We start from the raw sequence: 27,645 nt of genomic DNA, 5'->3' as shown, positions 1-27,645 counted from the left end.
TTACAGGGTCTTCTTCGACTCGTTTCCAATGGAGGGCAATCGTCAATGATGGGCTAACATTATGACATCAGCAATATTGTCTGTAGCAATAGGCTTAAAGCTAATGGCGATATGAGGTCAGACCTCAAGGGTGTATCCATACAGGATGTATCTGTAAAGCCCTGGTCTGAAAGGAAATGGGTTGAATGATGTTAAGCATGGATGGAGTGAGAAGCTGGAGAAGGGGAGCTTTTAAGAAACACATGAAGTCTATAAATCACACGTGCCAATGATTGTATTGTATAGTGAAGAATAATAGCTATTCACAACACTCAATATGAGTTATCCATATTTTTCTCTCTCTAAAAGACCTATACCAAATATATACAAGTTCTAATACAAAGCCATTAAATTGATTGTATTGCTGCATTTTAATAAATGTAGTGACGTTAATATAAGGTTTCATTGAGAAGGGGAAAAAAAAAAAAAAAGCCCTCCTCTGCCATTCTATGTAGCACATTGCAGCTTTTTAAAAAAAGAAAATATTCTCATATTCTCATCATGATTTACATTAAAAGAAATCATATATTTAAAGCGAAAAATTTAAAGAAAATTTCGGATCAGGCAAAATTTGCATTGCATAATGGCATGCAATGTTGTCCCCCAGGGAAGCTGGGACTGAATCCATTCCTGTGCACATGAATGGGAGATACATCATCCTAGCCTGGTCAATCAAGGTGGCAAAAGATTGGGAACCCAGAAGATGGCAGAATCCAGGCTGGAACTAGGACAGTGGAGTGTATTTAACAAATTTGCAATCAGAGAAATAAGGATGTTTTATTGTAGAAGTGATAAGGATTTTCCTATTTGCAAATTTTATTGATAGAGATTAGTTCCACTTTAAGAAGCAAGAGATCTATTCCTAATTGAAAACTAAACTTCAAGCAAACAGCTAAATACCCAATTTAAATATAAATATGCAGCCAATATAATTGCCAAGGGATTTGCCATTTGGTTCTTAACCAGGCTTCCCTTGAGCTATGGATGACTGCCCTCTTATCTGATGAGCTCTGCACAGTTTGGGGACTAGCTTAACATGGGAGGGCCACAATCATAATCCCAATGATCTTTTCAAGAGTATCTCTAGAGAAAAAAGTTTAAGACAGGGTGCTCAAGCTTGTGACTGCACAATAAATGATCAGCCCATTGATACCATCACCACTCTGTATTCTCCTTCTATTAGTATTAGGTGGAACAAACTCAAGATACAAAAGCTGCAACAGAACGCATTGTGAAAACTTAAACTTCCAAATAATTTCTGGTGATGTAATGATGGATCAAGGTGTTTGGGGGCACTTCTGTAGGCCATATAAATCTTTTCTATCACCCAAACTTTAAGATTAAAGGCAGGGATCACAGTCTATTTTTGTCTTTTTACCCACATAGCCATAACTCACCAGTCTTTTAAACTATCTTTGTTTGTAATTTAAAGATCCTGAAATGCAGCCAATGGCAACTAAAAAGTAATTCTGCAACACCCACTTAAGGCACCTTGTTGCCTGTCACATACTGTACAGGAAAGCATGATTTAGTACTAAGAGGTTTTTCACAAACCTTCCCTTGACGTTTCAAAGTGATTGCTGATACAGGAAACAGAGAGAGCTTCAATAGAGAAGGCTATGGGAACTACACGCCTACCATTCTCTTTTAGTCCTGTATATATATATGTATTATTTTGGGAGCGAGGAGTGGGAGAACGGGGAAAATGGGGATTTATAGAGAATGAATGATAAGGAAAACATTTCTGCTTTAAGTACAGTTGATGTATTTACCGGAGGGCATTAAAAGTTCACTGAATATTTTTGTCTAAAAATGTTCTTTAAAAAACATAAGAAGAGAAAAAATGTCCATTGAAATTCATTACAGATAAAAATAAAAGGTTACGTAATGATCAAAGGAGTAGGTGGTATGTGAAGTCCAAGGAACGAGAGAGAAGAGTGTTTTGGCTTCAGTGGAAGAAAAAAATAAAAGAGTAGAAAAACTAAAGAATGCTCTAAAGAAAATGATGCTCAGAAAGGCAACTAGACGTGATTAGATCCTAAAGAGATTCAAATGTAACAGACAGCATTAGGAAATATTGTTAAAAGAATGAAACGTGCATGTACCAAAAATATTCATCAAGCAAGAGCTGGTTTACTATCCTCCAGTCCTTTAGTGGTTGGACTGTGGCCAGTTGGAGTAGAAAATGCACTAGTTTTACTGGTCAGTGGGAATAAACAATCCAATTGGCTCCGTACACGTCAGATGATTCTGACCATTTGTCTTGGGTGAAATTCTGACAAGTACAGTGGTCCCTGGATGTCAGATTGATGAACTACCAACTGGTCATAACCGCTGAGTATTTCAGTATTTCAATGGAAGAGAGCACTTGTCCTCCTGCTCCCCTCTCTATTGAACAAAACAACGCTACATGTACAGCGCTCTTCATTTATCTGCCACTGGAAACAATCACAAAACATAATTTTCAGTGATCATCATCTGATGTCCATTGGACATCTATACAGGGCTTTAGTCATTAAAGCATAACTGAAATGAAAATAAAATAAAATGACACTTTCCTTTACATGCGCTTCCTTATGGTCCCGCCTGGTCCTGGCTTTCTGCTTTGTCCTGGTGCAGAGGAGTCACCGGACGCCATTATTTTCTTTCTTCTTCTGCCTATATCACCTGTTTTTGAACTGCACAGGCGCGAGATCGGGTGATGTATACTGCTGTAGTTGTTAAAAACATGTGCAATGAGATTGGCACCTTTCTTTTTTCAATGACAGAAAAGTCCGATCTCGGGCATGTGCAGAAGGAGCAGTCCAAGTCTAGTGGGATTGGTGATGTTCGTATCCCAGAGGGCTCTGCGCTCCCAGAATGGGAGGCATTTAATGAGAAAAAAAACACACTTTTACCTTATATAGAAGAGTTATCTACCCTTCTATATAAAGTAAACATTGTGGTGATAGGTCCGCTTTAATAAGAGTAAAAATTAAGGGTTGCTATGCAGTGGCAGCAAACAATGGTTTAGTGCCTGTGGTTAAGTGAGAGGAGGAATAATGCCCCATTCCTGGTATCAGTGGAGAAATTTTGTCCCATTGTTGGTTTCAATGGAAAGAATATTGTCCGAATGATAGCAGAGTGGAAAGAATAATGCCTTACCAGTGGTGCCTTACTGGGAAGCTAAGTACAGCCACTTCCTCCCAGCAGCCCTGATTTACTTGTATTGCACTAAGAATCAATATTGACACCAATAGGTCTAAAATATGTTAAGTAATAAAAATAGAAAGGCTGATGGCCGTTTGATGATGGGCAAGGGAGGAAATAGGGTATGGAAAAAAAAGCAGAACTTAGGCTACAAGTTCAGCTTTACCTTCAGTGCTGATGACAATAGTCATCAGGGTGAATAGGGAAAGTTATTTTCCCCATCAAGAACATAGAAAGCAATAAAAACCTGACATGGCTCCCAACCACTCCATCCAAAAAGTTGTCTTTTTTTATACATTTTCACTATTTGTGTCCAGACTTTGTAAGTTTGGCTCCAGGCCTAGGAACTTCTGCAGCAAATAATAAAAGAAAGAAAAAGCTCAGGCCTGGCATGTCGCCAGATAACATTCTTCATTTGCCATTTTCAGAAAAATAATTCAATTTTGGTTCATTACATCACTGTGGAGGTTTCAAACAGTCCTTGTACAGCAAGACAAGTGTGACGGAAAGGAGTCTGCTCTCTGGGCTGTGTCTATTTGTGGATGTAAATTTATCACACCTCTGGTGTCACACTGCACCTTTGTGCTTAGCTGTCTGCCTTATAATAATAGCAGCTGCTTCTGAACTCGTCAAAGTGCAAAAAAAAAAATTCTCAACTAGACAAATCTAAACTGAATCCCATTCAGCTTTATTTCTTACTTTAAGTTCCAAGTATTGTTTAGATATCAGACTTTAAGGTTCAAGCTACTCAACAATAAAGCTAAGTACACACGTGCAATTATTGTCCTTAGAAAACGAACAACTAACGACCGATCAACGATTATGCGCGATTATTTTGAACGATCATATAGTGCACAATTCTGTACATGCTGTAACAATACGATCATTCTAATATAATCCACCAATAATGTACACACGCTAGATACGATCGTTTGAACGATGCAGGAAGTGACAAGTAAAGGAGAAAATTTACTGCAGAACAATCCACAATCACTGAACGACCGTACACACAATAGATTGTCAACAATCATCGCCCAATCAGATCCCCTGGGACAGTCGCTCGTTTCCAGCGACAATCCTCATTCATCGGCGTCGTTGTTCACTTTTTTGTTAACGATTATTGGACGAACAGTCGTTTGTTTCCAACGATAGTAATTGCACGTGTACGCAGATTTATACTGAAGGTTGTTTGCCGAGTCACCCCTGTAATTCTTAAATTTCCTAAAATACTTTACAGATCACTTAGGGGTCTATTTATAAAGCAGTAAATCTGACATTGACTGAAACATTCCCTGGTAGAGAATCAATAACTGCCATTGAAACACATGGATCTGGAAAGTTCTCCACTTGAGAATGTCAACAAAAAAGGGTATCTTAGGGCTCTTTTTATTAAACAGGGAATCTAACATTCCCACAAACATTCCTAGGTAAAAACTAATTACTGCCATCAAAATATGAGGGAATGTGTGAGGGAACGTCTGATGTCTGATAACTAGGGGCTCCATTAATTTGTTCATTTTAAATTTGGTTTTCCTGCTCAAATAGCTGCATTCTCACACTTACATTATAGAAAATGGAAACATAGGAAACATAGGAATAGGAAACATAAGCACACATGTCACCACTTGATTCCTTAAATTAGCCATACACTGTAATATTTTTTAAATTGATTAGAAGAAAATGTTAAATTGATCAAAATAATTCAAAGTATGAATAATATTTCGGAAGAACGGTCAAAACTCTATCAGGCACCATGTTTTATTAGTTGCCAAATGGTTACCATTGTATTGGACTTTAAAGTACTTTTTGGGCTCTATTTATAAAGCACATTCCCTCAAACATTCCCTTGTGGAGAATCAATTACTGTCATTGAAACACATTGACCTGGAAGATTCTCCATCAGGGAATGTTTGAGGTAGTGTCTTTTTTTCTGTTTTATAGAGTCCCCTATGTTACAATTGATATTTTATTAGATTGGTAATTTAGTTATTAGTAATATGATTCAGTAATCAAACATATAGATAGAACATTGAATTCTTGTAGTTGATTGTAAACATCTATCTGAATCAATCAAATATTGATTAACGTATCAATGGAAAATAACATCAAGTACACATTGTGGTCTATTTATAAAGCAGTGAATCCATTATGGTGGAAAATCAGTTACTGGAATTGAAACACATGAATCTGTAAGATTCTGTACATGAGAATGTTTCAGTGAATGTCAGATTCACTGCTTTATAAGTAGACCCAATAGTGCAGTGTTTCTTGACTGTTTTATCATGGGGGAACCCTTTGAAGTAACTTTCATGTCTTCAGGGAACCCCTAATATAATTACTATATCCACAGCACAAAGTATATTATTGTGCTAATTGTTGTGGAGAAATTACATTGGTGGTCAGTGGGAAGAATGTCATCCTTACAGATAGGATAGAAAAACTAGACTGATCAAACTGCTCATTGCTCAAGGAACACCTAGCAACCTCAGGAGAAATCCAGGTTAAGAAACATTGTCATAGTGTAAATCAAGCATTGGAAATCTCAAAGCCCAGCATGTGTAAACCAGGGTTTTTAGTTTTTTTGCCTTCCTCTGGATCAGCTATGTCCATAGTGTTTTATTTCTGGGATATGTTTATTTCCCTAGTGGTAAACTTGATGGGCTTATCTCTTTTTTTAACATGACTTGCTATGTAACAATATACCCTGGTTTCTTGAAAATAAGAGAGTGTCTTCATTTTTGCTCCAAAAACATGCACTATGCCTTATTTCCAGGGGATGCCTTTTTTTCATGAACAACAATCCACATTTATTCTTGAACAAAAAATCAACATTTATTCAAATATAACCATGTCATCATCTTCTGGAACATCATCATAACTCTCCAAACCCTGATATCCATCTTGAATTTCATGTGACTTTCCTTTACAACCATTGGCCCCAATTTCCCATCTCTAGCAACAGAGCTTTCCTTAACCTTCCTGGCGGTAATCCTGAGTGTGGCTCGGGGTGAATTTTTCATACTTAAAGCGGTAACCCTGAGCCACACTAGGGGTGGAATTGCCAGGGAGTTTAAAAGTCCTACCTTGTTCCCACGTTCCAGCGGCGACCTCCAGCAATGCCTGGCATCTTCTTCCCCTGACGATGCCAGCTGGGCATCTGTGTAACCTGGTGATGCCTGGCATCTGCCTCCCCGGCATGTGAACATTGGGGACGCGAAGCTGGGTGAAGCAGATGCCAGCGAGTGTGTGGCTGGAGGGCGGGACCGTGTGGCTGAGAGGCGGGACCAGGCGGGAAATTTAAAACACTAAATATTTTTCAATGTACCGCTTTTATATTTAAAAATACTTAGTATTCATAGCACCAGGGAGGTTAAATGAGCACCGCTGTAGCTTATTTTCAGGATAGGCCTTATATTTCGAGCATCCTCAAAAATACGGAAAAATCATGCTGGCGCATATTTTACGGGTAGGTCTTATTTTTAGGGAATCAGGGTAATAAGACCTGAAACATACATTTTTCATGCACTAAACATTCACAAGAAAAAAACTTTAGAACACTTACAAATATTTTGAAAAAAGATAAGAAGACTTTCATAACTGTAGATATACAAAATAAAATGTGGTTAGCTTTCACAACAATCTTAATTATATAAATATATTATTTACTTACACTGTATTCTATTATAATCCTGTACTTTATGTTTGTCTGAGTCTGATTAGTCTGCTAATATGTAGTATCAAGGCATGAGCGTATTCCTCCTTTGGCAAGGTTGTGCCTCGCCTCTATGGTTCATTAGCCAATCACAACATGGTTAGAGGCCAATGAAAAGGTCTGATTGGATAGTGAACATGAGGGGGCAGGGCATGGTTCAACTCGCTGCTGAAGACTGGGCTTCATACACATGTGCATCTAAGATTTAGAGATTCCCTGTTTAGAAATGTCTCACAATGGGAGGTTTATACAGAGACAGTTTATTAATATGATTTATTTGTAAATCTATATCATAAAATACAAAATAAAGTACAACACTTTGTCATACTGTTCAGCCAGTCCTGGGATTCTTACACTACTGTCACCCTCCCGCATAGTTAGACAAGAGACATCCCTGTTTGCTTTTGCAGCTCCAAAGCTTTTATTGTGACTTCTCCACTTCTACTCATTAGACAACAAGTCAATATCACCAAACTGCTGACTCACCCAATAAGCAGAAAAATTAATCACTGGAGTCATCATGAGATTAGCTGGGCAGAATTACAAATTAGCAGACTGATAAAACAGCCAAAAATGTGTTGTAACTATGAGCAAGTTCCAAAGTTCTAACTAAAGTTTTAAATTTTTTTACAGTATTATCAAATTATTTTTATGTAAAGCAACAGAAAAACACCTATTTATCTGCCAGAAATCCTGTAAATTCCAAACTTCCTATTGGAGCTGAGAACTCTGGCTCTACAGAGCTAAAATCCCAATCCTCCTATCCTCCTCTCCATAACATAGGAGGTGTGCTGTAGTACACAGCAATAGATGACAACACTGATTAGGATTTCAGTGCAGGAGTGGTCAGCTCAAATAGGAAGTTATTAGCTCACTGATTTTTGTTTTATAATTAAAAGGTGTATTCTGTATGCACAGAATTTTTAAAGAGAAAACATGGGCATGGTTCACAGAATTGACCTAATATGTATTTTTGCCATACACTTAAACTGAGAAATAGATCTATGGAAGAATTCTAACAATATTCTGCTTGGGGTAGGCAGCAGACATGCAAATGTAATCTAAAACGGCAAGCTGGGCAAGAAGAGCTCTTGATCAATTAGGAGATAAATGCCTGAGCACCACAAAGCTATTTTTGTATAGGCCTTTCCCAGCACAGATTTTTACAAGCCACCTAGTGATGTCAGAGGACTGCTTGAAGAATCCCATGGTTGCAATTTAAATAAATGCCGACAGATGTCCTGGACATTTGCCTAGAAGATCACACCTGGCCGAAAAAAAAGAAACCGTGGCAGTCCAACCAGCCTGAAGGGCAGAAGACAACCATGCAGTCCCTTACAATAAAAATAACATGCTGAGCAAAATAACATAAAAGTCAAATCTCTTCTTTTCCATGCTGAGATATTTGTACATCTCTATCTGCAAAAGAAATTTCTACCAAACTCTTTAATTTTTTCTTGGTTATGCCTATCCTTGACCAAAAATGAAACCTGGAAGCCCCTTAGCTTTGCTAGGGTGTTGAAGGCCTGATAGACCTGCAATTGTGGATGAAGTGCACAATCACTTATTTAGTCTGGGAAAAAGGCAGATCAGGGAACGGAACGTGGATTGTCTTCCCTAGATGCACCGTCGTTCTCTGCCTCTGAATGAAAGATGACAGGCAGCATTTATATATTAATCTTAGTACTGCCAGACTCCTGTATGTCAGCACTGGGTAGAAGGCTTTTCAGAGACAGCGCCAGGAGCTGTGGAAAGTAACAAGTTCATATTTGTGTGTTAGGAACTAAGAGGCTTGTAATGCTTCTCTCGATGAAACATCTTTCACGGTAGATAAGCATCACTTGGTCCCCCCCCCATCCCCAAGCAGCTGAGTTACATCTCCCATTATTTGCTCACTTCTCTTCTTCTGTATACAAAATAGTCATGTGCCTATTCTGATCATTCCTTCATGTTACGGATACGCCTGTGGCTCATCCAAGGATGTACCGGATGAAAAATGTGATTACCTGGTATATCTATAATATTTCAATATAAAATAAGAGGATCATTTCACATTGTTAAAAGTTCAACAAAAGTGTTTTTGGTCTTCAGAATAAATTAGTATTTAAGTTTAACTACAATGCAATAAATGCATTAAATGTATGAATTAAAATAATATGTGTATTTCTGTTCATCTGCTTCCCCATAAGTGAATGGCAACACTAAGTGGTAGCTACTACTAGCTAGGTCAATGAAAACATTTAGGTTTAACAAAGCCTTTCCATTTAATAAAGCCTTTCCATTTTTATTACATTCCTTATTTTTGACTGATAACATCCTTTTTGTCTGTTCCACATGTAATCCTGAGCCTCCGCCGTTGAAAGAACTGAAATCCAGTAAAAGAATGGGATAGCCAGAGATGGTAAGTTGGATAGGCAAGGAATAATTGATGCCAAGTGTCCTCCAGCCAGGAAATGAGATGGGTTTCATGTCACTTTCTGCAGCTTCATGGTACATACAGTATGATTATAGTGTGTGGTTAAAGCAATTTCTATATAAGTGAGCAGCCTGTACAACTTGAGGGTTGAAAATAGGGCTGGAGTTTATATTTAATTTGTATAGCAATGAACTTTTCCCAGCCCCAGTCTGCAGATTAGACAATGAAGATCTACCAACAATAAAAACTTGGACTTTATAACTCCTGTGTTTATTTTGAAAGGCAGGGCTTGGCGATCTATTAGCATTGCCTTTGCGATCTACCAGTAGATTGCGATCCACCTGTTGGGCACCCCTGATTTAGATCATCTTCCAACTTTTTCTATTCCTTCCTTCAAACAGCGTGTTCCTTGTCAATAAACAAAGCACAGTCCTGTCCCTTCCTCTTCCAGCCTGCTATCCGGGGGAAATACAAGTTAAATTCACACTTGTACACTAATTACATTAAAAAAGAATACAACGTTACATTATTTGCATCTTTTATATCTGTCTGTTTAACTTCAATCCAAGGGGTACGCACTACAGTATGTGCATGGTCAGAAACCTTGTTAGCTATAGAATCCAGAAGAGGCATTTCTAGGTGCCTGCATGTCTGAGGATCAGATCAGGTAAGGTGGATTCAGGGTTGCAGGACACATTTTAGGAGTTAGGTAGCCAAAGTGGGTAAACCAGAGTACATCTAAAGCTTAACACGTTTATTAAGTCTTTGTTATTTGTATACCACTGGCTACCTTCAAGGTAAGAGCAGAAAAAGAATGCCCAGTGTGTTTTTTTTAAAGGCCTAGAGATTCCTACTTAACATAAATCTGCAATGAACAAGTGTTGTTGAAAAGGGTGCTTGAAAGGTGAATGTGTAGGATGCCATGCAGGTATCAACAGCAATGGTCACTCTTCTGCTGGTACCATTGCCCTTAAGCCAAAACCATCAGTTATGGCACCACTTCGCAGAACTATTCTAATGCCTGCTTTTATTGAATCCAATCTCATCTGGTTGGAAAATACTGAATCCAGACTCATTTAAATATAGTGGGACAACTCCTCCATGACTGGTAACTACAATTCAGCCATCTCTCAACCACATACACTTTCAACCAATCTGGGTGAACACCTTGGTACAAACAGAACATGGTTACCTGTACTTCAGCAAACAACAGAATGGTTTAAATTTGGTGTCTACAGATATATATCACATCAATAAAACAAAAGATGACATATTTTTCATGACCCCATTCTTCTGGATGGGGGATATCAGTTCTCTCAGTGGAAAATGGTGTCTATAGCACCCATGTGAGGGGGAAAAGCTGTCCAAATTGGAGAACTTTGCACTAGGCAAGCAAAATTGAGATGTCAGTGGAATGGGGCTAATGGTAAGTATGTACACTTTATGTCTAAATACTTAAGGAAGGGCGTAATCTACTAAAGGTAAGTGATTTTACTCCTTACAAATACTGGTTAAATATACTTTCTTCAGCTTAGAACACATGGCTCGATTTTTACTTGAGAAAGGATTCCCAGTCTAATAAACAAACGGATCTTATGTGATTGAAATTCTGATCTCTAATCAAAAAAACAACTGGAAGGGCAGAATATTGCACGTGTGTGCTGTGTTTTGGGACCTATGACCATTTTATTACCAGTCTTTAAACTAACTGGACCAGTCAGTTGAACACAAAATTGCCAGCAGAACTGCTTATAGGCAAAAGGCTACATACACAATATTGGATCAATAAATGTCCAAGCAGGGACAACTGCTGTACTTTCCTTTATGCGTACTTTTCATTAAAGTCTACAATCTTGATGAAGACACAAAACAAAGCACATCCATATTATTAACTCAAAAAGAAATGGGAAATCTCCAGGTGGTTCAGTCCAGGAATATCACCCAAATCTGAACTGCCAGTTCTGCATGATATGTGGGTGTATTTTGTAAACCAGGGTTCCTCCAGAGGTTGCTAGGGGTTCCTTGAGCAATATTCAGTTTTTTTTACACCAATGAATTGTTTGGCTATCCGTAAGGGTGACATTCTTTTACTCTGACCAGCAATGTAAGAAGCATTCTTCCCAGTGACAACCACACTAATGTACTGTGAGCTGTGGATGTTAATCTTATTGTCATGAGTTCCCTAAAGAAAGTTTTTTAAAGGGTCTAGCAGCTGGTTGGGTTTTGATAGCAATCCCTACCTTTTGTAATAATTTTATTTTATTCCCAATCAAACCCAAAATCAAATTTAAACTGTCCCCAGAAATACATAATAATAAAACAATAAAAAAGGGGTCAAATACCAAAAGGGATTTACCCTACCATGCATACAGAGGTGGACACTTCACTGATACAAGCAGGTATATTGAAGAAACTAAGAACTTCTGCAACAATAGACAATTCTGTTACCGAAAATCCTTCACTTGGAATAGTGCAGCTATTACAAGGTTTCACCTGACAAGGGAAGCAGGGATATTCTCATCTCAGCTGACACCTTTCTGAGGACAGCAAAGACAAACTTACACTTCCTTCTTGGTCACACAAAACTGCAGACTTTGTCAGTGATGGAAGAGAGAAGATTGGTAGGCACTCTGCCTCTACTAGTGAGTAATGACATGGAGATATTGCTATCGTACTACGATCATGGACCTGAGGTTTGGGAGGCTGGATCATCCATCTTCACTCTCAGACAAATCTATTCTTCTAGCAAACTCCAATGCTGCAAAAAGATAAAAAGAAGCAAACCCAAAATTCACCATCCTGGTTCTGGAGACTGATGTCTCTGGTATGGGAAGAGATGGGAAATCTTAATTTGTAAACTGGCTCTGGTGACAACTGTTTATTTGGAGAGAGCTCTTACTTTCTGCTCTAATAATGGGACAGAAAGTGAATGCCAATCTCACTGACTAGACCAGTGTTTCTCAACCAGTGATCTGTGGAACCCTTGAGTTCCTCCAAATGCTGCTTGGGGTTCCTTGAGTAATGAACAATTTATGTCTCTCAGGTCAGTTTATCTCACACCAATGATATTTTGGCTACTTGTAAGGGGGCATTCTTTCCAATGGCCAACAGTGGTAAAGGCATTTCCCCATTGATCAAAATGCTAATGTACTGTGAGCTGTGGATATAGTAATTATAGCAGGGGTTCCCTGAAGACCTGAAAATGATTTCAAGGTTTCCCACGTTAAGAAGGTCAAAAGTTTGGACTAAACAAAGGTAGTGGACAAAACATAGACAAGTGGCTTTACCATTCCCTATTCTATCCAAAGCTAACTACTGGATTACATATAATTTAAATGCACTTCTATGTGCCTATGAGCCTGTTTTGCATCTCAGTGTTGCCGACCTCTACAAGGCTCTTTCAGACACAAGTATTATTTCTGGCATTGGCCTGACATCATTGCTCTGAACCAGAGTCCTATAGAAGAGAATAACCAGCCATGCCAGCACAAGGTGCAAATTTTACCAACCTACTAAAGGGGCACATGAGACAGGATGACAATACAGATGCACATCTGGGAAACTGCTGTCACTCCAAAATAAGAAGCGCCTAAACAAAGGCCCTTATAGCAAAATGACCAGGTTATATTTTTAATCGAAGCTCCAGACTTAAAAAGGTTGAAAACAACTTTTTAGAGAGGAACTAAACTGAAAACAAAAAAAATTACACTTACCTTTAATCCTGCAGATCCCTCTACGGCGATGGTGCTTCCTGCAATCCGGTCCCGTGTTGTCCTATAATTCCTCCTTCTCCCGAGCAAGTGCCGGGCAGCGCCATCTTTGGTTTTCTCTTCTGCCTTCCTCTTGTCTTATTGGGACGTCACCCTTTCGCATTTGGGTGATGTACACGCTGATAAGGGGAAAAAAAGAGCGCCAATCTCATTGTGCTTATGTGAGAACATCCCAGGATGCGTGTCCTAGGTTTCCCGGGAGACTCTGTACTCCCATTCAGTTTTGATTGCAGAGGAGTTAAAAAAAAGGGTATTGCACTTAAAAAAAATTAACATTTTTCCTTTACATATAAGGGTTGTCTACCCTTTTATGTAAAGTGAAAATGTGGATTTAGGTCCGCTTTAAATTGAAAAAAACATATTAAAATGAGATGATAGAAACTGGACTTGTATAGACCATAATAGAGACACAGTGATATCCTCCCTCCGTTCCCAGCCTGCTAACTTGAAAATGAAGCAGGAGGAGATAGATACAGTCACCTCTCTTCTCACTATTCTGCTCTCTCCACCAATCAGAATCCTCTTTGTCCTTATCTGACTGTCTTGCAATTCTATCCTTCCTTCTCCTATTCAGAGTGCGGCTATATAGGAGATGGCAAGAAGGTGACAGTGAGCCAATTTTGGTTACTTGAACTAGCAGCATTTAAAAAATACATTTAATGATCTACAAATAAATACATGGCTGCAGTAATCTATTCTTTTTAAATCTGCTTAGATTAAGCTTTAAATATCAAGTTTGAAATACTCAAATTATTACACATCTGTATACTGTGCATGGATGTGTATATTTATTACCATTATATATATTACCATTATAGCTACTTTTTTGGATCAATGTTGCACAGTGTTCTGTTTTCCTATGTGAATAACAGTAGAATTATCCTCTGCAGATAAATATGAAGACAGGCTGCTATCAATACATATGGCACAATTTATGTTAAAAAGGCTAATTATTTAGCCCTGGATTCTCCTGTGCAGACAGATTACTTAATACATAGACTCCGACATCTGGACTCTTGTAGCCCATGAGCGTGCATCCCGATCCATTGATCAGGATGACCAACTGACTGGTCTCATCCCCTGCTCTCGGACAGAGTCCTTGGCTGAGTTGTGAAGCTGTTCTTCGTTTGGAACAGAACCCATTATTACCAATTAACCTCCCGTGAACCGCACGTCACTAGCTGAATCGAGAAAATAATTATTCATTGCCGCTAATGGGGAGGGTAAATTCAGCCGCTGTGTGAAGAACTGACAGGATGGGGAGGGGAGAGTTCGCCTTTTCAAAGGTGACCTCTTCTTAAAGTTAAAGCTTTGCACTGTTTAAGAGAGGCACAATCCAAAAAAAGACATAATTACTTGTTATTTCTCAGGGCTACAGGTCCCAGGCGTTCTCTCTGTGTTCAGCAAACTGAGACGATTACAAGAGACAGGTTCTCCGTCTGCTACAGTGCAGTGGGAGAGATAGGCAGACACAAAGGCAAGAATGGGGCGGTTTTATTATTTAATCAAATTTTCCTCTTTAAGCACACATGTGCCTGATTCACCAGTAAACCGATCATCAAATACTTTGATCACACCAGTGATGTTTTCTTTGTGGTCCACATGGCCGCTGTGCTTTGCTGCACAAACAAAACCTACTGTATATATACACTACCTGTCTAAAAAGGTCCCTAAGCCTGGGCAGTGTTATGGTCTGGGGTGCCTTTTGGGGGAGTATTAAAATCTGAGGTGCCTGTTGGGCCATTGTTAGTGTCTGGGGTGTCTGGGGGCAATGTTATGATCAGTGGTGCATGTGGGGGCAGTGCTATGATCTGGGGTAGCTGTGGGGGCAGTGTTATGTTCTGGGGTGTCTATGGGGGCAGTGTTATAGTCGGGGGTGCCTGTGGGGGAAGTGTTATGATCTGGGTAGCCTGTGGGTGCAGGTATAGCGTGGGGTTCCTATGGAGGCAGTGTTATGATCTGGGGTACATATGGTGTAAGTGTTATGGTCTGGGGTGCATGTGGGTGAAGTTTTATCATCTAGAGTGCCTGTGGGGGCAGTTTTATGATCAGGGGTGCCTGTGGGGGCAGTGTTATGATCTGGGGTGCCTGTGGGTGCAGTGTTATGATCTGGGGTGCCTGTGGGTGAGTTGTTATAGTCTGGGGCGCCTGTGGGGGAAGTGTTATGATCTGGGGTTCATATGGTGGAAGTATTATGGTCTGAGTTGCATGTGGGGGAAATTTTATCATCTAGGGTGCCTGTGCGGGCAGTGTTATGGTCTGGGGTGCCTGTGGTTGGTGTTATGATTTGGGGTGCCTGTGGGAGCAGTGGTATGATCTGGGTCTGGGTTCAGCAACATTTTGTACCCCAAAACAAGGTCAACAGACTCCCTGAATATACTGAATGCCCCGTTTTTTCTATCCATGGAATTTTTCTTTCCTGATAACACCTGCATATTCCAAGATGTCAATACCAGGATTCCTCAGGCTTAAATTCTGGAAGAGTGGTACAGGAAGCACGAGACATCATTTTCACACATGGATTGGTTCAGACCCCAACCCCATTGATAATCCTTGGGATGTGCTGGAGAAGACTCATAGTTTATTGCAATAATAAGGGAAAGTGTGCAGAAACACCCATCATTGTATGTTTGTTTCTGTTTATATGAGTTACTACGCCATTGCTTGTTTTCACATGCATTGGAATGCAAATATGAATGCACCGTGCACTGCATGTCAATGAGTAGAAAAACACATGTGAACAAATATGAGGGCTGATGTGTGTAGCCATGTATGACAACACATGTTTAAATGTGCTTCTTTTCTGGTGTTTGAAATGAGCCTCTGATATTACTAAGAGGAATCCATTAGAAGGGTGAATGATTCAGCCTTCTGCACTCTGCACCCTCTAGTGGACTCACTGAGAATACATGGAAATGTGACCTTAGGACATGGCTAAACCAGGGGTAGGAATAAATTTTGGATACAGAATTGCTTGGAATACATGCATCTTACAAGGTTGTATTAATATGGCAGAAAAAGTTCAATTAAAACCTAAATATGAAATCAGCAGCACATTACTGGAATTATTTTTTGGGCAGAGGGCAAGTTCCTATATATCTGAATGGAACCATTGCTCCTAGCTGTGGCACAACATGATTTCTTGGTTCTGAAAGACTAATACATAGTATTCATACAAGTGCTGGTTCCAGGTAAAGTAGGGCTCTAGTTGCAGCAGGTCAGGCTGGAGATAAAATTTGTTATTAGTCCTTTCTCATACAATTGATACTATGCATACACAATGGGCTCTATTTATAAAACACGGAATCTGACATTCCCTCGAACACTCCCTGGTGGCAGTCGATTACTACCACTGAAACACATGGTCCTGGAAGATTCAAACGAGGGAATGTTTGAGGGAATAAAAAAAAATTAAATAAAAAGAGAGCCTTATACATTTTCAGTTAGTAACCCATACAGCTTACACATCAACCTAAATATACTGCAAGTATTGATGTACAATACACTTGTTTGAAGACTGCTCTGTATTGGGAAAAAAACCTTGTTTAATCAGTTTTGATTCAACAGTCGGCCCAATTATCAAAAATCAATGAATGATATAAAATCAGCTCTTTGATGAATTTGACTTTTCCATCTAATGGATAGAGATAGCACATCGTCAAGGCTAGAATTAGATCACTACCAGTATAGATTATTATTATTACACAGTAATTATATAACAGCAACATATTACACAGCGCTGTACAAAGTCCATAGTCATGTGACTAGCTGCTCCTCAAAGGGGGTCACAATCCTATGCCCCTACCTCAGTCATTTGTCTGGGAGTACCCAGAGGAAACCCACACAGACATGGGGAGAACCTGCAAACTCCATGTAGATGCTACTACTGCAAAGGCCAGAGTCCTAACTACTGAGCCACCGTGCTAAAACACAAAAGCATGAACAATCAGACCTTGTTATTCCTTCTAGCTGTGCAGTATTGTAATGGGCACCATTGGCACAGGCATGGCATAATACCCTAGCATATTGATGATAATTCCAGCCGACCAACTATGCTAATAAAACATCAGACTCTAAATGCCATCATGATTACCAGGGAGACAAACAAAATGTTCTATTTCTGTTGTTGCAGCATGCAGAAGGGTCTATTTTGCTAATGTGCCCACAATACTATATCTAAACAGATGCTAAAACCACTCGCTAGGGGAGAGTACAAAGGCCACAGTTATCCTGTAATTTTCAAATCATTTCAATAATTTTTATTGCTTTCGAAGTTTAAAGTGCAACACAGGACAACAGAGTACAGACAATCTTTTCTTTAGATTGCAGAAACTCAGATGTCAAGTTATAGCATTTACAGTTGAGTGCAAGTACAACACATAAAAAACATCAAGATGCATTATAGCTCCGTAATTAAACACACCAATGTGAAAGTAATCATACCCAGAGGTGGTTGGTGTATGTGCGGTTAAATGGGGAGCGTCATAAAATAATATATGGATGGTGCACATAATACCGTCTACTAGGCTGTACTTGTCTGGCTGATGTACAGACGTAATAGACAAGACAGAACAGAACGAAATAGAAGGAGACACAAGTAATATCCATCCACATGCAGGGGATAAAGCATTCGCATGGCTTCCAGAGCTTAATATAGTTGAAGAATCAACAATAAGGATGGACTAGTATTTATTATAATCATCATGTATTTATATAGCGCCAACATATTATGCAGAATCTATAGTCATGTCATACACTCAACCTTTGGAGGAGCACACAATCCAATGTCCCTTCTATTGTAATGCCACTTACATTCAAGGACAATATTTTGGGCAAAATCAGTGAACCTATTAGAATGTTTCTGGGGAAAACTAAAGTGCCTGAAGGAAATCCATGCAAACATGGGGAGAATATTTAAACTCCATACAGGTCCAGGTTCGAGCATGGAACCTCAATTCTGCAAGGTGAGAGGTAAAAAGTGCTACACCTGTAAAAAGGGGGACCAAATGGCATCAATTTTGCAAGTTATCCTCGATTTTTACAACCTCTACTGACAGGGGAATAGGTCCTCATACAACTCACTTTCTATCACCAAAACACACTGAATACACTATTAGATTCCAATAGCGAGGTTCAAGCGTCTATTTTTATAGTCCGTTTACAGAAATAAAGAGAGATAAGCTAAGTAAATACATTCCACTAAAGCTTAGAACCTGGATGGAGATTGTATCTGCAAATTGGATTTTTTTTGTCCATTTTGTACATTTAACCCCCTAAAACAGATTATGAAATATAGAGTTGAGAGCGGCAACTTGGAAACTCTGCTTTAAAAACAGTAGTGGGGACAGTAATTGTGCGATTAAAATGGCAATCACTCAAATTATTCTTTAGCGGAGCAGGTGTTTGCCAATGAATAGGAAGTAAAAATTTAGATAAGAATCTGAAATCTCTATGGTGGCTATTGTTTTCCTTTTAGAAAAGGGAGCATTCAATAAGTTGTCAGGAAAATACCGCTGTGTGTGCACGTTGATTTGATGCACAAGAAGTCATTTACAGAGCTGATAGATAAATGCTAAAAGAAGAAACAATAAGCTAGGTGTGTGTCTTTTCTAAAGCAGAACTCTGCTGGGTAAATGGCTGAATATACAGGAGATATATATATGTAAATATAAATATATATATATATATACTACTTACCAACCAAAAGATATGACTCAAGGGTTAAATGTCTTCCTTAGGGTAAACTATGGTAAATGCTTTATACTCGGGCAAATTAGGATTAGGGAGTCAATTACAGAGTGGCTGAACCATCTGTCATTTGCTCCGTGTAAGGAAGTACCAAGATTTTGTACAACTTTGTTTTGATGCAAATATATGTATTTAGCTAAATGAAACTAAAATGTGTTCAGATCTTGGATCGTGGTAGCATGGTGGCTCACTAGTTTGCACTTTGGCCTTTGCAGCGCTGGGTCCCAGGATCAAATCTCAGCCAGGACATTATCTGCATGGAGTTTGTTTGGGTTTCCTCTGGGTGCTCTGGTTTCCTCCCACATTCCAAAAACATGCAGTTAAGTTAATTGGCTTGCCCCCAAATTTGACCTTAGACTGTATAAAAGACATATGACTGAGGTAGGGACATTAGATTGTGAGCCTCTTTGAGGGACAGCTAGTCACATGACTATGTACAGTGCTGTGTAGTATGTTGGTGCTATTTAAATACAAAATAATAATAATCATTTTCACATGTTTCTGTAAGGCAGGTAATTCATTTTTAATGGGGTGCCAATGAAACACAATACAGGTTACCATACCTGCAACTGTGTTGTCTACATTACAATGCACAGACAGGTCTGAGATGTGTTTATATCACTATGCATAGGGGTAAGGTGCCTTTTGACAAACATTATAACAATTCAGTGATGTAAATAGCCTCAAGTGTTATGCCTGGTGATCCTATCATGAAAGTTCTCCTGGACATTACCTTTATAAGTGGGCAAATATATGTGATTTTGCACTGTAACCATCATATGCATAAATAGAGGGGTTTAGGGTGTTCACTCTGCAAAGGATATTTCCCAGAGAAATATCACTTTGGAAAGAATACTCAATCACTTGCAAGGAAATATAATTTTTTTGCACATGAATAGATGAAATCAGCAAAGCTTTACAAGATTTACTATGCTAGGTCATATATCTTTTGCAGAATGATAATTCAATTTGCGAAGTAAAAAGTCTAAACTACTTTAGTAAATCAGCCCCAATAAGTGACCATGATGGCACACTGTGCAAGCATGATCCAACCTAGTCACTATTCGGAAGACACTGCAGAGCAATCATGTGCATATCAGGCTGTGCATGTAGACTGTAAGTGGATAACGGGGCAGGAAAAGACTTGGAATGGTAATAAATGTCTTTAATAGCATGCACCAACATTCACTTTATAACGTACTTTGGCCACAGACAGGAAAAGTTAATAGTGTGCCAGCAACAATCCAACTGCGGAGATGCCCAAAGCATTTTTTTTGCATATATTTTGGCATAATATAGAAAGCAAGCACGTTGCCGAGATTTCCTACATCCAGAACAGCATTGAATTGACTGAAAATGCACATCAGATCAATTCACTTGCTGCTAGTCATTGGTTAGGAAATACATAGTATTATAAAACGTTTCAAATATTCCATGCATAGCAAGTGAGCAAGTGCATTTCTATTCTATCCTTGTTAAAGCAGAAGCTTTCTGTATCAGCTGAACATGCTGAGACTTGTAGTTCTTTTACACAAGCAATAAATATGTAATTTGAAATATTGAAAATCTGGATGCAGATCACAAAAGTGTAAACTAAAAGTAATAAGTGTACAATAAATGGCCCCATTTCAATCGAAACTGATGTTTCAGGTTGGCAGATGCTAAACAGATTATTAAATTGATTTCTTATATTTTGTTGGAACTGGTAAAATCTCTGCAGCTGAGTTTCCATTTCAGAACCCTTCTTTTGACATTATAAGGGGGTTTCTACTTTTTTTATAATATAGTAAATGGCACATGGTTAGCTTGAATATGCAAAGGTGGGAATTAACACCCAAAACTGTCAATATGGAAGCAAAGTCACTCATTGTGATTGTTCAATTTTCTGAGACAATAAACAAGACAGGGACTGACTCAGATCACCACCTATATCTAAAATCTTGTTTTTAGGTACACTGATATTTTGGAAATCAGCAAGGATGTATATTTACTACAGTTATTAATACTTTGTAACACCGTCACAGGTGGCGGTGGGGGGATGGGGGGGCTATGGAAAGACAAAGCAGCCTAAAGGGAGTCATAAAAAGGCAGCGGTACGATCAGAACATATAAACCTATGCATTGTACATTCAGATTCTTTACAGTTTATATAAGGAAAATAGATTATTGGTGTGTGTGTAAAGAAAAATATAACTGCTTTTTGTGTATTTTTTGCAGAGAAAAATTTGACGTGTTTGGTAATGGCCATGCCCAGTCACTTCTCTTGATGCTGGCAACAAATTGTCACCATTTGACCTCCTGCTAGTCTCTATAAAACCCATTGCCACGGGCAGAACCACTCCGGGAAGGCTTCTGTTTACCTGAATGGGTATAACTTCCTTCATGGTCCCTAACACTGTCAAATGTTGATTGCTAGCAACTGAAGAGCAAGTAAGGTACTAAGGCACACACATGAATTAAACCATGACAGAGACTGCCTCCCCTCCCTGCTCTATATGAAATACATAAAACATTGGCCCGGAAGGTGACAGTTGGACCTCTTCATATCTTGCATGTGCATCACAAGGGCTATTTTGGACTTGCTTATGACCACACCAATGTACTGCAGGCTTAACCGTGCTCCCAACTGCGCTCCCTTTCACAACCATTTTGTACACCTGTTTGCATATGCTTGCACTGTGGTGGGGTTATGACCTGGTTCCTGGAAGCAACATCTCACTTCTGGATGTGCAGTTGTTTTTCCTTCTCTGCACCACCATGCAAACTCAAGGGCAATGCAGGCAAACAAGTTGACCTGTGGTGTAATTTGCTGCTGCTGAGCACATAGCACCAGTTTCCTATATGCCTGGGAATGACTACGTGTGCAGTTTAAACCACAGCTGTGAAAGTTAAAAAAAATCTCCCCAATCGGGTCACAGACGTCCCAGCCTGTTCTAAGGCTTTAAGAAACAGAACTAACTAAAGAAAACTAAAATGGAAAAGGAAAGAGGGGTTCTTGCGTGTTGCGAGTATACAGTTTTGCTTTGCATCCATAAGTCACCACTACAAAGATATTACAATGAGAAAGTTGAATAATTTCAAACTAGTTGTGCAAATAAAAAGTGTCTCAATGCTGGTGGGTCTCATCCATCACCAATGGCCAAGTATTAATATTAGCCGCAATCATAGACATCTTAATTGCTGCTCCCATGCTGAATGTGGACTGGAGAACAAATCTTACATTGCTTTTTCTGACAGACACTGAACAGCATTTGGCTTCCCTCATACTGGAATGTCTAATGAGATCACGTTCCTCTGCACTCCACACCTGGCACTCTCTCCATAGTAGCCAGCAGACACAGTGCTAGCCCATGCTGCAAGCTGCTGCCAAACTGTGAAACATTACTGCCATGGCAGACGGGGGCAGAAGCCTATCAGGGGTTGTGACCTATGGCCTGTATTTAATTTAGCACACACACTCACACAGGGCCTGCTCCATTAGTAACTGTGCTCGAAACCTTGTCTTCCCTGCAAAGCAACACGCTCCAGGATGTCAACGTGCTCAGTTTGTCAATGAATGAGTTTTAAATAATCAAAAATTCTCCCCCTTCTCCTGTCTTATCGCTCTCTGAGGCCAAAGGGAAGAGCGGCCTGTGACAGGACATTCTTCTTAGCACAGAACAAATGGGATCAGCGATGCTAAGTGACACCACTTTGCCTCGCTCTATAACTACCGACCCAGCTGGGAAAGGTTGTCCCCCCGGGAATGGAGGAACCACAGTGATGGATGGGAACCCCATTCACTGCCAATAGAAAATGGAACACCTTTTGTTGAAATGCATTGTGGGTCACCAACAAATAGATTTGGCCCGAGCTAAGAGAAGGCGTTCAGCGCGTGTGGGAAAAAGAAGGTTAATTGTCCTCAATGCAAGTCACATTCATATGTCTTCTTCGTAGCATGGCTCCCACTGGCAACATGTTCTGGAGTCAGACACAGGGAGCCCTCACAGGGAAATAAAATAACTGAAGTTCATAATTTGTAAATTCCTAGATCCCAGTATGAAAAAAAATTATGTTAAACCAATACTGGACATGAATTTAATGTACAGCGCTGCGTAATATGTTGACGCTATATGAATCCTGTTTAATATTATCAATAATAATAATAATAAAATTAAAAATTATGGATAAGATTTATACATTTCATTATCTACAATATATTTCTACAATGTGTAGCATTACAGCTCATTGATGGGTCACAAGCAGTTTTGTCAGCACTAAAACCATCTTTAGGAATCCGTACTATTTGAATGTGGCAACTGATGAAGTCTACAACATTAATTACCAATCTAGATGATAATCTACACTCATAACAGATATGACGTTAGAGAAGACATACAAATCTTTAAATCAAAAGTTTAAAAGTCATCATCATGCAAATCTTAGATAAATTGCCTGGAGACTTTTTATATATGACCAATGGTGGGATTTCCCTAAACAAATCAAAAGTCCCCTCTATATATAAGGTCATAAGGAAATTGAAAAATTCTAATAACTCCCAATTATTTGCCTATGCTACATATTGATAATCTATATGAATAGACTTCTTATATTATTTGTCTTTCAACTTGTTTTGGCAGTTGGCTTCACTGGGAATTGACTGATTGGGGTATCTCACTGAAGTAATATCCCAGCAGTATAAAAAGCTGGTGTTTATCCAAGTTGCCAGCAACTATTCAAAATTAGGATTTAATTTTGAATGGAGATGACAACTACATGAAATCTAAAATGTTTGCAAGAATTTTGTCGCTGCTTAAACCAATATCATTGACTAAACAGATCAAGAATAAACTGAATATATCAGGGAACGCATGGAGGTGGCATAAACATATAAGGCAGAGATTCTTACACTAATTGAATGCCAAAATAATACAATGCAGGGGAAGTTAAAGAGAATTTTCCCCTGGATATTTAACGTGAACCCAAGAATAATTATGTTTGTAAATATGTCTTATGGAGTTTATAGGTTGAATGGCTAAAATACTGCATACTTTGCATTTTATATACATGCACATATATATAAAATGCAAAGTATGGAGAATTTTAGCCAATCAACATATAAACTCCATAGGTATATATAAATAAATATATATATATATATATATATATACATACAAATAGTTCTTATCATAGCTATATAGATATATTTACACACATTGAGCTACTTTTTAGGACAATCACATACAGAAAGTATTAGAAAACTCAGCAGTATCTCTTATACATGTCAATCATCTTCCCCTTATGCTGAAACTGCAAAAACAAGTCCTGAGCTGACACTTCACACACGTTTTTGCGCATTTGTGCGAGTGTGCAAACTAATAACAACAACTTTTACAATTATGTTTGCTTTGTATACTTTATATATTAAAGTGCACAATTTTCTTAAGAGGACTTATTATCATTTTCATTGAAAACAATTAAAACCTAATAGTTGTAGGCTTGTAATAATCTGCAATTACATGTCAGAGAATAAATTAAGTATGAAAATTAAGAAACAAAAAGCTTATACAAATAAACAATAATTATACCAGCACTACTTCTGTGTATGCATGGGATGACACAGAATTAAAAAATAAAATAATGTTTCTCTATGTTGTTACTTTTAAGTAAAAAAAAACATCAGCCAAATCTGTGTTTGCAAAAAGGGTTATAAAATAACAGCACATGAACAAAATAAAGAAACTCTGACAGTTATTATTAAAAGCTTTGACTTACAAAGGTTTCTGGAAAACTTTGATAAATATAAAGAATACAAGCTATTCATGCAGTACCATTGTTTCCATAATTCTCTGTGTGTAGGACCAAGCATCGTTGCAGCATTACAACTTTGCAATATTTATAATAAAAGCTAGGAAAGGGAACTGAAAGGATGTAAGCTTTCCAAAAGATTTTGGAGGCTTGTACAGAATCTACTAAGATAAATGTTTATCAGTTAATTCAAGTACTCAGAGCCAGCCAGACAGAGCCCAGAGACAGATCCACCACGGCCTGCCTCTCCCCTACAGAATATTCACTTTATTTCTGTAAATGTGAAAGAAGAATCACCAACATCCCAGAGTGTAACTTCAAAGAAGCGAAATGTTATGGGATGCAGCCTTGTTATTTGTACACAACAGAAATGAATGATATTTGAAGATTGGATAGAAAATGTCATCCTGTTGGATGTAAGTGTCAACAGAACAACCCAATACACATGGCCCAGCTGGCTGGGGTATATGCATGCAGACAAACATATTGGGAATGGTCATACCTGGAGGAGTGGATTGCACAGCAGCGTGCAGCACTCTTGAAATAACACTTTATAGGGTCTCCAATTTAATGTTTATGGGGCTGATTATACATAATCCCTATACACACCCAGGTCACAATTAGCATTGTAGATTTTATTGCAGTGCTAAATATATCAGCTCTATGTCCTTACACTCATAGGTCATAAATAATGGCTAAAATACAATGTCAGCCTGGCATAAAGAAGAAGGGAAAGAAGAAAGTCTGCAGACCCCACAGGGTTTGCTACATCTGGCCCCTAAATGCTGCATTAAGCACCTGCTGTCCTGACAGTTATTTGCAGAGGTGGCACAAAGTCATCCATGCCTAGGCACTGATCACAGCTCACTATACATGAATACTGTAACATTGAGGTGCCAGCTATCAATGCCCTACGTCTGCTGGGGTTCTATATGGGTCTGAATTCACTATGGACTGAGACTGCAGACAATCAGCATTTGTCTGCAATGCCCCACACCTTATATAACAAACAAGAACTTTAACTACTGTCATACCTGCTGCCATATGGGAATGAGGGGCATAGGACAAGGTGACAACAAGCAGAAATAACTTGGACAATAATCATACAGAAGCAATGCTTTGCAGGCCCCCAGGGCTGGCTGGATTAATGGCACACATTACTATTAATAGGGATATAAAATCATCTGACAAACTCGTATGGATGTGCTGCACATTGGAACAAGTCACTCCTATAGACTTCAGCCTAGTTTTGGGATAATCCTCACCTATTTACCCTTAGATCTATCAATCTGCCTTTATATATATTTATGTATATGTGTCCATATGGCAGACACAATTCTGCAGTGCAGGCTGCCCCAGCCATGATAGAGTTACAGAATTTATAATAACTCTCTATGATAGGGAATGGCATGTGCATGTACTTACCTATTGTGTTTCAGAGTCCCAAAAAAGTCATGGACCGACTGAGCTCCTTGAGCACTGTTCAATGGAAGCGTAACGTTAAAGCTTTTGGCAAAGTAGCGCTGCCAGTGACCTTCGCGTAGTACAACTAAGAAGGAGACCCAATGGAGATCAGTCCTGGGATGTCTATGATAAAGTCCTTGTTATTGTGGCAGATGACAGGTGGGAAGTGGCACCGTCCTGCACAGATCCTCCGGTTTGTAGGGTGCTGATCACAGAGGTCTCCTGTCATTCACTGTACGGACAATCAGCACCGACAGCCGTCCTCCTTCTCCTCCTCTCCACGTGTCCAGGCACAGGGACCCCCCCTCGGTGATGACTCAATTCCCTGGCTGCACGGACACAGCTCCGGTAGCTGCGGTGCCTCCAGTGCGCACACCGATCATTGATCACAGGTCAGGGTGCTATACGGCTCCGCTATATAGAGGCGGCACACAGGCGGAGCATCGGCGGGATGGCAGGGGTTAATGGGCACAGGGAGCCAGCTGGGCACTGCCAGGCAATAGCAGGGTAATGCAGACAAATATACCCATATAGCCATGCCAAGATTCCAGCTTATCAGAAAGCACTGGAGCGCTAGGCATGGGCTATAATATTGAGAGTTAGCGATCGGTGATCTAAAGGGGAACTCACAGTCTGCATATACAGAATAAGTGCTCAGGGTTCCTGGTATTACAAGAGACTGCTCAGATCTTTTATATTAAAGAGGAACCAAACTCAAAAATGGTCAAAACCAAAAAAACAACCCCACAGCGCAGTCCATCGTTCCGGGGGTCTCTTCCATTGGGTCATCCTGGTATCCGTCTTCCAGGCGCCCCTATCTTCCTCCGTGTTCTTCTTACTACATCACCCAACCCAAGCGCGAGATCGAGTGACGTAGAAAAAAACTTGCCGATCTCACTGCGCATGCATTTTTTTCCAATTTTGGTGAAAGTGCTTCTTCTGCGCAGAAGGAGAACCCAAGCCTCCCGGGATACCTACATTACGCTCCTATTCACTCTCGAACGAGAATTTCACTTTTCATAAAAGGGTAAACAACCATTTTATGGAAAGTAAATTCTGTTGTTTGTTTTTTTTAAGTGCAACAGCCTTTTTTTTAAAAAAAAAAAAAAAAAAGGTGCAGCACCGCCCCCATTTTCTCGATCGCCTAGGCCAGAGGTAGGCAAACTTTTGTGGCCACTAGGCCATTTCAGGGGTGGGCAGCAGCACACTAGGTCGGACTCTCTTTAGAGTCCTGGCTTAATGGCCCCGCCCCCACCAGGTACGCCCCCTGAGGGGAAATCCCTCTCCTCTGTATGCATTGCGGAGGAGATAGATTACCCTTCAGGGGGCGTTCCCTATTCACTCCGGCGGCGGAAGTGTTAACGTCGACTGCAGTAAAAAGGGGAGCCACAGCAATAGGAGGCTCGAGAGCTGCATTCGGCTCCAGAGCTCCGGCAGCTCCAGATCGGCCAGGGGGCGTTAAGCCGGAACAAACTACCGACTTTCAGGCCTAAAGGCCGGAGATTGCTGACCCCTGGCCT

General features: G+C 39.5%; 1 protein-coding gene across 1 annotated transcript in view; it reads right to left on the bottom strand.

Moving 5' to 3' along the window:
* The window catches only part of MEGF11 (multiple EGF like domains 11), a gene marked incomplete in the record, with an annotated part of 327,149 nt that extends 300,634 nt beyond the window's left edge, over positions 1–26,515 (bottom strand). The window contains 1 exon segment of the mRNA XM_072402612.1: positions 26,087–26,515.
* Positions 26,516–27,645: the final 1,130 nt, after the last annotated feature.

The sequence above is a fragment of the Pyxicephalus adspersus genome, chromosome 2 (assembly GCF_032062135.1).
Source record: "Pyxicephalus adspersus chromosome 2, UCB_Pads_2.0, whole genome shotgun sequence".
Lineage (NCBI taxonomy): Eukaryota > Metazoa > Chordata > Amphibia > Anura > Pyxicephalidae > Pyxicephalus > Pyxicephalus adspersus.
This window is presented reverse-complemented; position numbering and strand designations above follow the sequence as displayed.